The sequence below is a fragment of the Oryx dammah genome, unplaced genomic scaffold, assembly GCF_014754425.2.
Source record: "Oryx dammah isolate SB20612 unplaced genomic scaffold, SCBI_Odam_1.1 HiC_scaffold_8, whole genome shotgun sequence".
In the NCBI taxonomy this organism is placed as follows: domain Eukaryota; kingdom Metazoa; phylum Chordata; class Mammalia; order Artiodactyla; family Bovidae; genus Oryx; species Oryx dammah.
In genome coordinates, this window is record NW_024070192.1 from 54,302,306 (window position 1) to 54,316,096 (window position 13,791).

Genomic DNA, 13,791 nt, shown 5'->3' on the forward strand with positions numbered 1-13,791 from the left:
CTTCATGTACAGCTATAGTTGTCACATGTGGAAACTGTAAACGATTATTCTAGGAGTGAGAGAGAAGAGGAGAGGTGAAAACATAGGCAGAAAGTCCACGCTGAGGACCGAATCTGCCTCACTGCTCCTTGACTGGTGGTCCAGAAACACAGTTTTGGTTTTTTTTAGTATTTACTTGGCTTAGTTGCATTGTGAGGAGTCTTCCTCACAGTATTCAGACTCTAGCTGCAGCACGTGGGCTCCGGAGTACACAGGCTCAGTACTTGTGGCATTGGGGCTCAGTTGCTCTGCGGCATGTGGGATCTTACTTCTCCGATAGGGATCGAACCCACATCCTCTGCATTGCAAAGTAGACTCTACCATTGCTCTACCAGGGAAGCCCCAGAAGCACAGTTCTGGGTGCCAGTCAGTATTATTCTAGAATTATTCTCTGGGCTCAAAATAGGGACTCAGCTAACTCTTCCCAATTCAGTATTGAATAACTTGGCAAAGACCACCCAACAGAAGAGGGAGAGCCTAGTGTCATTTCAGAGCAGGATGATGGCGGTCCCTAAAGCGGCTCCGTCTTGGCCTGAGTGCTCGCCCCCCTGCTGCCTTTATGCTCGGGAGCTCATATGAATCTTCTGGCTAATTGCCTTTCTGGCCCCATGACCCAGTTTCGTCCATCTTCAGGCTGTCCACTCACCATTAAGTTCATTAAGTTCTCTTTTTAAAAAATAAAATGTATGGCAAAACGAATACAGTATTGTAAAGTAAAATAAAGTAAAAATAAAAAAAATAAAAATAAAAAATAAAATTTTTATATTTTTGGTTTGTATTAAAAAATCTTTAAAGAAAACAGCTTTATTGAGATATATACCAAAACTGCACATCTTTAATGTGTTCACTGTGATGAGTTTAGACATGCACACAGTTCTGAAACCATCACTATAATCAAGGTAATAAGTATCTGTCACCACTGATTCATGTTGTATGGCAGAAACGAACACAACATTTTAAAGCAATTATCCTCCAATTAAAAATGTTAAAAAATATCACTGCCAAAAGTTTCCCATACCCTTTTTTGGTTTTGTTTTTGTAGTAAGAACACAGCATAAGGCCTATCCTCTTAACACAATTTTTAAGTGCACAATATAATATTGTTAACTTTGTTGTACAACAGATCTCCAGAATGCACTCATCTCACGTAACAACCTTCACACCCATTGAGCAACAACTCCCCGTTTCTCACACCACCTGTCTCTGGGAACCACTGTTTGCTTCTATGTGATTATTCTAGATCCCGTATGTAAGTGGAGTCATGCAGTATTTGTCCCTCTGTGACTGGTTTGCTTCACTTAGTATAACGAATGCCCTTTGGTACATCTGTGTTGTCACATAAGGCAGGATTGCCTTCTTTTTTTCAAGGCTGAATAATACTCCATTCTATGTACTACCACATTTCTTTACCCATTCATTCATGGATGGACACTTAGGTTGTTCCACTTCTTGGCTACTGTAAATAATAAAAACATGGTAACTTCTTTCTTTTTCTGGCTGTGCTGCTCTGCTGGGTCTTGTTGTGTGCGGGCTTTCTCTGGTTGTATGTGGAAGCTTCTCTAGGTGTGGTGTGTGCGGGCTTACTCTGGTTGTGCTGTGAGGGACCTTCTCTAATTGTGGCGCGTGTGGGCTTTCTCTAGTTGTGCTGTGAGGGACCTTCTCTAGTTATGCTGTGTGAGGGAGCTTCTCTAGTTGTGCACGGGCCTCTTTAGTTGCAGTGTGCGGGATCTTAGTTCCCCAACCAGGGATTGAACTCATGTTCCCTGTCTTGGGAGGGAGATTCTCACCCACAAGGGAAGTCCCCACAGTTAAGTTCTAAACTGCCTGAGCCCTCAGATGTCCAGCTCTGTATAAAAAGACCCCGACTTGGCCCAGTTTCATGCTTTATCTTTCCCCTCTACTTTGAAAGCTTCAAGCTCTCCAGTTCCACCCTGTCACTGATATGATTGATCTCCTCTCTGCTGTCCTCATCGTGGACACTGATGGTCAATTCATGGCCTGTTGACTTCTTTTTTAGTTACTTTCAAACCTCAATTGGTTGGGTCATTCACTTCCTACTCGTTTAACTGTTTTGAAGGGATGACATCACACTCTTCACAGGTGAAAAAAATAGCCTGCTGGAGATGTAGGTACTATTTGGTTTAATTTTCAATTCTTATTTATATCTAAAAGCAGCTATTCCAAACTTTCTTTTCAAACTGCACCCCCTCCCCTTGGGGGCTCTTGCTGTTGACAAAGATGAGGAGAACGGTGAATCGTGCCCCTCTCCTTGCTCCCTTTGCTTCTCAGCAGTGACTGTTGTGGTTTGGTTTTCTTCCCTGGTGACTCTTCTCAGCTTTTGCTTGCAAGGCCAACTGTGCTAGTCTCGATCCAATCAGGAGAGACAGAACACACAGTAATTCAACCAGAGAATTACTAAACTATAGCAAGGGCTGGAGTCATGAGGGATTGGTTATTAGGAAACAGAACTCTTAAAAATATGGTAATAGCAGTTATGAGGGGCGGCCACAACCCCTGGGGCTGAGATAGAGCCCCCAACACCCCTACCCCTGGGGTTTGTGATCAGACCTTGCTGGGAGGGTTGCTAGAAATCCACCATCTTTCAAATCTTGACACATTTAATTATGCAGAATTTTAAAGTTACGTTTATTAATACTGCCAAATGTCTGATCTCTCCAGAAAGGTCTTTTAGTATTGGGAAGCTATCAGCTCACCATTACCAGAAACAAGTTTTCCAAAATTGTAATTTTTGCTTGAAAGCTCAAATTTTTTTCATTGGCAATTAACACACACACACACAATTATTCTTCTTGAAGAAGTTCACTTCATTCATTGTCAAGACAATGTCTGGCAATACCCATGTCTGCATGACCACTGGTTTTCTATCAGTAATTATTTCAAGTAATAATGGTGTCCCATGAAAAATGGGGCAGTCCAGCTCACAATGCAACCAGTTGCACACGTGGTTTTCCTTGGGACAACCCCGCTAAACTATGGTATGAAGCCTTTAAGGGTCACGATTTAATAACAATTGTCCCTGCTGCATCAAGGACGTTCTTAAGTGCAACTGTCTTCCTTCCCTCCCCCCGCCCCCCACTGTGAGTAAGAAACCGAGGACACCACTGGCTAGATTGGTGCTCAGGTGCAGCAGTTGGTTGCTTTTGCACCAACATTGCAAACATCAACATGTGAAAGGACAAGTGATGTCTTAGGAGTTTTGACCTCACAGAACCCCTGAAAGTGTCTAAAGGACCTACCTGCAGGGCGTTCACAGGCTGCACTTGGAGAACTGCTAAGGAAAGTTATAGTGGAAAGAAAATGGGCTTTGAAGTCTGAGCTAGGAGACAAAGGGTGAGTGCCTTCATTTGTAGAATGAGATCAATCCACCTTTAGATTTGTAATGAAAGGTCAAAGTAATGTTTGTAAAATGTGACATTCAGAAAGTATTGGTCTATCCTTAAGACTTTAATATGACTGCACAGAAACGGATTGATCAAATAAACTCTGGGGAAATCCCTGGTGGTCCAGTGTTTAGGGCTCGGCGCTCTCAGTGTCCAGGACCCATGGCTTAGGTTGATCCCTGGTCAGAGAACTTAAATCCCACAAGGCATATTGAGTGGCCAATAATAATAAGAATAAATTCCAACTTCTCTGAGGGTCCAGTGGTTAAGACTCCATGCTTCCATGGCAGGGGTCATGGATTCAATCTCTGGCTCGGGAACTAAGATCTCCATGCAGGTCCCCTAAAAATAAATAAATAAAAATAAACTCCAAGTCAGCCTTCAGAAAGAAAAGTCACTAATGAGTATTAGCATTGGATATTCTTCAACTGTGGTGTTGGAGAAGACTCTTTTGAGAGTCCCGTGGACTGCAAGGAGATCCAACCAGTCAATCCTAAAGGAAATCAGCCCTGAAATTTCATTAGAAGGACTGATGCTGAAGGTGAAGCTCCAATACTTTGGCCGCCTGATGCGAATAGCTGACACATTAGAAAAGACCCTGATGCTAGGAAAGATTGAAGGTGGGAGGAGAAGGGGACGACAGAGGATGAGATGTTTGGATGGGGCCACCGACTCAGTCAGTTCAGTCGCTCAGTCGTGTCTGACTCTTGGCGACCCCATGGACTGCAGCACCCCAGGCTTCCCTGTCCTTCACCATTTCCCGGAGCTTGCTCTAACTCATGTCCATTGAGTCGGTGATGCCATCCACCCATCTCATCCTCCGTCGTCCCCTTCTCCTCCCACCTGCATCTTTCCTGGCATCAGGGTCTTTTCCAAGGAGTCAGTTCTTCACATCAGGTGGCCAAAGTATTGGAGCTTCAGCTTCAGCATCAGTCCTTCCAATGAATATTCAGAACTGATTTCCTTTAGGATGGACTGGTTGGATCTCCTTGAAATCCAAGGGACTCTCAAGAATCTTCTCCAACACCACAGTTCAAAAGCATCAATTCTTTGGCGCTCAGCTTTCTTCATAGTACAACTCTCACATCCATACATGACTGCTGGAAAAACCATAGCCTTGACTAGATGGACTGTTGTTGGCAAAGTAATGTCTCTGCTTTTTAATATGCTGTCTAGGTTGGTCATAGTTTTTTGTCCAAAGAGCAAGCATCTTTTAATTTTATAGCTGCAGTCAGCATCTGCAGTGATTTTGGAGCCCCCCAAAGTAAAGTCTGTCACTGTTTCCACTGTTTCCCCATCTATTTGCCATGAAGTGATGGGACCAGATGCCATGATCTTCATTTTTTGAATGTTGACTTTTAAGCTAGCTTTTTCACTCTCCTCTTTCATTTTCATCAAGAGGCTCTTCAGTTCCTCTTCACTTTCTGCCATAAGGTTGGTGTCATCTGCATATCTGAGGTTATAGATATTTCTCCCAGCAATCTTGATTCCAGCTTGTGCTTCATCTAGCCTGGCATTTCACATGATGTAAAAAGCCTCTTGGTGAAAGTGGAGAGTGAAAAAGTTGGCTTAAAGCTCAACATTCAGAAAACGAAAATCATGGCATCCGGTCCCATCACTTCATGGCAAATAGATGGGGAAACAGTGGAAACAATGTCAGACTTTTTTTTTTGGGGGGGGGGCGCTCCAAAATCACTGCAGATGGTGACTGCAGCCATGAAATTAAAAGACACATACTCCTTGGAAGAAAAGTTATGACCAACCTAGATAGCATATTCAAAAGCAGAGACATTACTTTGCCGACTAAGGTCCATCTAGTCAAGGCTATGGTTTTTCCTGTGGTCATGTATGGATGTGAGATTTGGACTGTGAAGAAGGCTGAGCGCCGAAGAATTGATGCTTTTGAACAGTGATGTTGGAAAAGACCCTTGAGAGTCCCTTGGACTGCAAGGAGATCCAACCAGTCCATTCTGAAGGAGATCAGCCCTGGGATTTCTTTGGAAGGAATGATGCTGAAGCTGAAACTCCAGTACTTTGGCCACCTCATGCGAAGAGTTGACTCATTGGAAAAGTCTCTGATGCTGGGAGGGATTGGGGGCAGGAGGAGAAGGGGACGACTGAGGATGAGATGGCTGGATGGCATCACTGACTCAATGGATGTGAATCTGAGTGAACTCCGGGAGATGGTGATGGACAGGGAGGCCTGGCGTGCTGTGATTCATGGGGTCACAAAGAGTCAGACACGACTGAGCAACTGAACTGACTGAACTGACTGACTGACTCTGTATATAAGTTAAATAAGCAGGGTGACAATATATATACTTGACATACTCCTTTCCTGATTTGGAATTGGTTCTTTGTTCCGTGTCCAGTTCTAACTGTTGTTTCTTGACCTGCATACAGATTTCTCAGGAGGCAGGTGAGGTGGTCTGGTATTCCCATTTCTTTAAGAATTTTCCACAGTTTCTTGTGATCTACGTAGTCAAAGGCTTTGGTATAATCAATAAAGTAGAAGTAGATGTTTCTCTGGTATTCTCTTGCTTTTTCTGTGATCCAGTGGATGTTGGCAATTTGATCTCTGATTCCTCTGCCTTTTCTAAATCCAGCCTGAACATCTGGAAATTTATGGTTCATGTACTGTTAAAGCCTGGCTTGGAGAATTTTGAGCATTACTTTGCTAGCAAGTGAGATGAGTACAATTGTGCGGTAGTTTGAGCATTCTTTGGCATTGCCTTTCTTTGGGATTGGAATGAAAATGGACTTTTTCCAGTCCTGTGGTCACTGCTGAGCTTTCCAAATTTGCTGGCATATTGAGTGCAGCACTTTCACAGCATCATCTTTCAGGAGTTGAAATAGCTCAACTGGAATTCCGTCACCTCCACTAGCTTTGGTCATAGTGATGCTTCCAAGGGTCCACTTGACTTCACCTTCCAGGATGTCTGGCTCTAGGTGAGTGACCACACCATTGTGGTTATCTGGGTCATGAAGATATTTTTTTTGTATAGTTCTTCTGTGTATTCTTGCCATCTCTTCTTAATATGTTACACTTCTGTTAGATTCATCCCATTTCTGTCCTTTATTGTGCCCATCTTTGCATGGAATGTTCCCTTGGTATCTCTAATTTTCTTGAAGAGATCTCTAGTCTTTCCCATTCTGTTGTTTGTTAGGTCCATGAATCACGGCAAATTAGAAGTGGTCAAACAAGAGATGGCAAGAGTGAACATTGACACATTAGGAATCAGTGAACTAAAATGGACTGGAATAGGCGAATTTAATTCAGATGACCATTATATCTACTACTGTGGGCAAGAATCCCTTAGAAGAAATGGAGTAGACCTCATAGTCAACGAAAGAGTCCAAAATGTAGTACCTGGGTGCAATCTCTCTCTGTTTGCTTCCAAGACAAGCTATTCAATATCACTTAATCCAAGTCTATGCCCCAACCAGTAATGCTGAAGCAGATGAAATTGAACGGTTCTATGCAGATTTACAAGACCTTCTAGAACTAACTCCCAAAAAAGATGTCTTTTTCATTGGAGGGGACTGGAATGCAAAAGCAGGAAGTCAAGAGATACTTGGAGTAACAGTCAAATTTGACCTTGGAGTACAAAATGATGCAGGGCAAAGGCTAACAGAGTTTTGTTGAGAGAATACACTGGTCATAGCAAACACCCTCTTCCAACAACATAAGAGAAGACTCTACACATGGACATCACCAGATGGTCAATACCAAAATCAGATTGATTATATTCTTTGCAGCCAAAGATGGAGAAGCCCTATACAGTCAGCAAAAACAAGACTGGGAGCTGACTGTGGCTCAGATCATGAGCTCATTATTGCAAAATTTAGGCTTAAAGTGAAGAAAGTAGAGAAAACCACTAGATCATTCAGGTACGACCTAAATCAAATCCCTTACAATTATACAGTGGAAGTGACAAATATATTCAAGGGATTACATCTGACAGACAAGAGTGCCTGAAGAAGTATGGATGAAGGTTCATGACATTGTATGGGAGGCAGTGATCAAGACCATCCCCAGGAAAAAAAATGCAAAAAGGCAAAATGGTTGTCTGAGGAGGCCCTACAAATAGCTGAGAAAAGAAAAGAAGCTATAGGAAAGGAGAAAAGGAAAGATACACCCATTTGAATGCAGAGTTCCAAAGAATAGCAAGGAGAGCTAAGAAAGTTTTCCTGTAATTAATGCAAAGAAATAGAGGAAAACCAATTCAATGGGCATGAGTTTGAGGAAGCTTTGGGAGATGTTGATGGACAGGGGAGCCTGGCGTGCTGCATTTCATGGGGTTGCAAAGAGTTGGATACGACTGACTGACTGAACAACATTCTTCATGGTTGATTGATTCATTTCACTTTTCAAGTTATATTTATGTGTCCTGCTTTAAAATGTTCATTCGAAAGATTCACTGCCTAAATGAGAGTGGGGTTGTAGCTAACACCAGCTCTTTAAACAGTCTAGGCACCATGAATGGATCAGCCAGGAGAACATCATCTCTTCTGTGTCCCAGTGGACTCAAGGGAGAACTAAAGCTCTGGTCTGAACTGTGAGTGTTTACTGGAATCTAAGCACCGAATCTTTGATCAGTGTAGGGTCATAAAATGTTAAAGCTAGAGGCCACCTTTGGAATGATGAAGCCCAAACTCCATTTTACCCTAAAACAGCAGGTTCAGAGGTGGTGAAATAACAGAGATGCTTGTGGTTAGAACATGGGCACTAGAGTCTGATGAACCAGGTACAGTTCTGTCTTATTCTCTTCATTGTCATTTTCCCATAAGACAAGTTTTCTAACTTTTCTGAACCTCAAATTCCTCATCACAGTAACCACCAATAGGAGTATGAGATAATACTCCTATTATTAGGAGTATTGAGGATTGAATTAGGAGTAGTGAGGATTGAATGAGATAATAATGCACGTAAAGCATTTAACACAGGCCCTGGCACATAGTAAATGCTTGATAAGACACTACTTTGCCAACAAAGGTCCATCTAGTCAAGGCTTATGGTTTTTCCAGTGGTCATGTATGGATGTGAGGGTTGGACTATAAAGAAAGCTGAGCACTGAAGAATTGATGCTTTTGAACTGTGGTGTTGGAGAAGACTCTTGAGAGTCCCTTGGACTGCAAGGAGATCCAACCAGTCCATCCTAAAGGAGATCAGTCCTGGGTGTTCACTGGAAGGACTGATGTTGAAGCTGAAATTCTAGTACTTTGGCCAACTGATGCAAAGAGCTGACTCATTTGAAAAGACCCTGATGCTAGGAAAGGTTGAGGGTGAGAGGAGAAGGGGACGACAGAGGATGAGATGGTTGGATGGCATCACTGACTCAGTGGACATGGGTTTGGGTGGACTCCGGGAGTTGGTGATTGCTGGGAGCCACACGGGAGATCCCACCCCTGACAAGGTCATGCGGAGAGGCCTGACGGGCAAGGCGAGTCAGGTCTCAAGGGGTCCTCTGTCTGAGCATCTACCCTGAAACCAAAATCTGTCTGTTTACTGTCTATACTCTTCTGACATTACAGGGGCTATCCCCGACCACCTTTCTCTGGAAAGAGTTAACTTAGAGCTCTAGTTAACAGTCCCCTGGGCGTAAAAAGAATGTCTCGGCTTAAACCCCTCTGATGGCTAACTTGCCTGACAGTTGGAGACTTTTACAACTTGTGATTGTTTACAGCTCCCCCCCTCCCCCCACCGCGAGAGGCACGGAGCTTAAAACATCTTAAAGATATAGAGCCTTTTAGAGCTAAGAATTAGTTTGGTGAAGGGTTCCATTGTTGAGTTAATATTTGCCGCCAGGCCTCCATATCCGTTATCTTTTAGGCACCTGCGAGGATATTAATCAATGTAATCGGGATGCAGAAATAGGAATATAGTAGTTTTGATGTTAGCAACACTTGACTTTTGAGTTAATGAGTTTTCTCTTTGTTATAAATTACTCCTCTTTCATTGTTATAAATTGTTGTGTCCTTGCTATGTAAGAATGTAACTTTATTTAGTGCTTTCTGAGAGTGGCACCAGACTTTGGGAAGAACAACACTATTACCCTTATCAGAAAAGGGCTGTAAATGTTAATTGGCCTTCTGACCAGAAGATGACGTAAATCACCTAAGACTTGTGTATACAGCTAGGTATGCAGAGAGAAAGCCTGGTCTCGATAAGAGTCAGGGCTGCTGACGCTGCATAATTTTGTATTACCCATTCATCTCTATGTACAATCAAAAGTATAAAAAGCCTTTCCAAACAATAAAGGATGGACCAGTTTCTCAGACCAGCTTTTCGAACTGGTTTCTTGGAAATCTGGCTCCCCCCGTGTCTCTCTCTCTTTCTCCCTCTCCCTCTCTCTCCTTTTCAGGCTGAATTCCCATCTGGAGCACGGAGGCTTGCCAAGTCTACTTACTTGCCCAGGCTTCTAAGACCCACGCGAGAGGGAGCCGAAGGCGGGGCACCCTCCACTATTCAAACGGGCGCCAGTGGCCTAACGTAGATGGTGCAAACCTCTTGTCTCGAGGTTTTATTAGTTCTCCACGTAAACCAAGTTATTCAGCATCTTTTCTCCACTAAATTTTCCTACTATACTGTTCTTTCCTAATCTCTCTTTATATTTCTAATTAAATAGTCCTTTCCCAGACTCTGACTCTGTCCCCGCTTCAAATTTCTGGATCCACCCGGGTTGGACTCCGGCAGGTGATGGATAGGGAGGCCTGGCATGTTGCGGTTCATGGGGTCGCAAAGAGTCAGACATGACTGAGCGACTGAACTGAACTGAACTGAAAAGGTTTGGAGTGGAATCCCTTTCAGTTGAGAATATGCTCTTGTAAAACCAATAAGTAAAAAAAAAGCAAGCATAATTGAATACAAGAATGTGTTTTGGGCCTATTAGCAGATAAGTAGAATGAGCTGCTCTGTGTGCAACATGAATAAGGGTTTTGGTGCTTTTTTTTAACACTTCTTTATGATAATGATCAGTGCAATTTTTTTTCCCCTTCAGTATAAATTCAAATGTCTTATTGTGTCATACCTGGTCATATTAAATTTTTTAACAAAAATACAAAAATAGAAGAAATATAGGTAACCTCATCCCCCCTCCCATTTTTTTTTAAAACAAATGTTATCTTACAAAAGCCTTGGATTTTCAAACATTTACTGCATTAAAGCTGCCTGTTGCCAACTCTCTTAGAATCTCCTTTGGGCAGCAGTCTTGAGAATGCCACTCAAATAATTACAGTAATGAAAGTAATAAAAATATAGCTAATCTACTATTTTTAATTCCAGATTTAATTTCTGGAAACAGACAAGTTTGGTGGATAAAGTGGAGATACCATCTCTGTTTTCAAATGAGGTACAACTATAAGGTAATATCCCTGATGTTACTGTGTGGGTCTGTGTGTAGGACAGCCACAAACACAGCTTTATATATCTTGTTAACAGTGGGGAATCCAAGGACCTCAGATGAAAAACTCCAACTTTCGAGAATCTCCTCTGGCTCATTTAACTAAGGGATCTATTAACACTCCAGCCATTGGGTGGCTGGATACAGGAGACTCTGGTTCGATCTCTGGGTTGGGAAGATCCCCTAGGGAAGAAAATGGCAACCCACTCCAGTATTTTTGCCTGGAAACTTCCATGGACAGAGGAGTCTGGCAGTCCATGGGGTCACAAAGAGACATGACCACGCAGCTGAACACAAACACACAGACATAAATGTGCACACACGCACGCATGCGTGCACACCCTCAGAGGCCATGGCAATTTAAACTACTGAGGGTTCCCTGCAGACGGGAGCTCAGCACAGTAGCTCAGCACAGTTGGAGCCCTGCTTTCCAGTCACAGCACTGCAGCTGAGCAACGATCTGGCTCCCAGCATGGAAGAGGATGGACGTGACATTGCACTCCAGCTCACATATGTCAGTTATTGGGCTTATTGTTTTAAGTGCTTTATTCATTTAATCCTCACAGAAACCCTAAATCGTGTTGCCTCCCTTTTATAGCTGACATGCAGAGGGACCAGAAAGCCAAGTAATTTGCCCAGAAGTCACAGAATAAGCGGCCGAGTTGGGATTTGAAATCAGCTATGCTGAGCTCCAGAGTCAGTGTTGGTGTCTATGCTATACTGACAAGGATCTTAAGCCACTTGAGTGTGTTTTTCAGAATCTTATAATGTAGGAGTTTTGTTTCTTTTAGCAGATGTCTCATGTAAAAGTCATAGGAACTTGGGACTTTCCCGTTGGTCCAGTGGCTAAGACTCTGCACTCCCAAGGCACGGGGCCCAGGTTCGAGCCCAGGCCTGGAAACTAGATCCTACCCGCTGCAACCAAGGGTTCGTGTGCCACAACTGAAAATATCTGACTCACTGCGAGGAAGATCGAAGATCCTGCATGCCGCAACTAAGTCCTGGCACAGCCAAATAAAGAAATAAAAGTAATTAGAAAAGTCAGAGGAAAGTGGAAACGTCACTTAACTGCTCCAAGCCTCCCTCTGTCATCTGAAGAAACAGGGAGAAAAGACTCAAAGCTATAAGGATTCCTTCAAAAAATGGATACAAAGCTTCTGGTATTTAAGAGGCATGCTGGCCATTTCCTACAGAAGGAGGGTCAAATATAGAAAATGTTGTCCACTTAATACTTACTTTTTACAGGGTGGGGGGCACATTATGAGAAGATTATTATGATTCCACTTTAATAAAATTTTGCTTAATTTCATGAACAATCTTCCCTATTTTTAACATTAACTCCTTTTTGTTCATATGACTCATTTTAAAAACTATACCTCTTTCTCCTTAAAAACAATATATGCGTTGTTTGTAATAATATAGAAAACACATAAATGATAAGGAAAAAAATGCCCATAATGCACTTACCGACAAACATCTCAACATTTCAATGTGTAACCTCTTTCTACACACAAACACATTTAAATAAAACTAGCATCAAATTGTATATATTTTTTGCAAGCTGCTATGTTTTAAAAATATTATCATGGTGCAAGCTATTATGTATAGGATGGATGAACAACAAGGTCCTACTGTTATTATATATAGCACAGGGAACTATATTTGATAACTGATAAACCACAATGGAAAAGAATATTAAAAAGGAATGTATATGTATGTGTGTGTGTATTTTCAGTTCAGTTCAGTTGCTCAGTCTTGTCCGACTCTTTGCGACTCCATGAACCGCAGCATGCCAGGCCTCCCTGTCCATCACCAACTCCTAGAGTTTATTCAAACTCATGTCCATTGGGTCGGTGATGCCATCTAACCATCTCATCCTCTGTCGTCCCCTTCTCCTCCTGCATTCAATAATTCCGAACATCGGGGTCTTTTCAAACGAGTCAGCTCTTCGCATCAGGTGGCCAAAGTATTGGAGTTTCAGCTTCAACATCAGTCCTTCCAACGAGCACCCAGGACTGGTTGGATCTTCTTGCAGTCCAAGGGACTCTGTATATATATATGTGTGTGTGTGTGTGTGTGTGTGTGTATAACCAAGTCACTGCTGTATGGTAGAAATTAACACATTATAAATCAACTGTACTGCAAAAAAGAAAGAAAAACATTAGTATCTAGAAATATAAAACCACTACGTACAAATAGCTGTTTAACCAATATTCCCAAATGATGTTGCTATATGATGGCTAAAAACTTCTAGAACAATGGATAGAACACAAAAAAGAATATAAGAAAATATAACAGAAACAAAATAATGGTGTGTCTTTGGTGTTCCTCAACAGAAAAAAAAAAAAAAAAGATGGGGAAACAAGGTTAAAAATATGTTTTCACCAAATGTTTTATGAGTTAAGTGAAGTGAAGTCGCTCAGTCATGTCCAACTCTTTGCGACCCCATGGACTGCAGCCCACCAGGCTCCTCTGTCCATGGGATTCTCCAGGCAAGAGTACTAGAGTGAGTTGCCATTTCCTTCTCCAGGGGATCTTCCCGACCCAGGGATTGAACCCGGGTCTCCCTCATTGCGGGCAGATGCTTTACCATCTGAGCCACCAGGGAAGATTAATTTTTAATAAAACATTTTAGTAAACTGTTTTCCTAAAGGAATTAAAGCTATAACAAAAACACAATCATCTCAAAAACAAACAAAAAATGTTATTTTGAAAGTATTAATCTTATTCTCCCGTGTCCTTAAATATTCTACAAATTCTTTGTGAAGATCTGTAAACTATCACATCACATGGATGTATTAATTTACTTAATTAAGCAGTCCTCTATAGACGTTTTGTTTCTAAGTCCACAATGAATGGCTAACTAGATGTTAAGATGGTTTCCAAGGACACAATGAATATCCTTGGGGGTAAAATGCATAGAAATACAACTAATTTTTTTTCAGGCA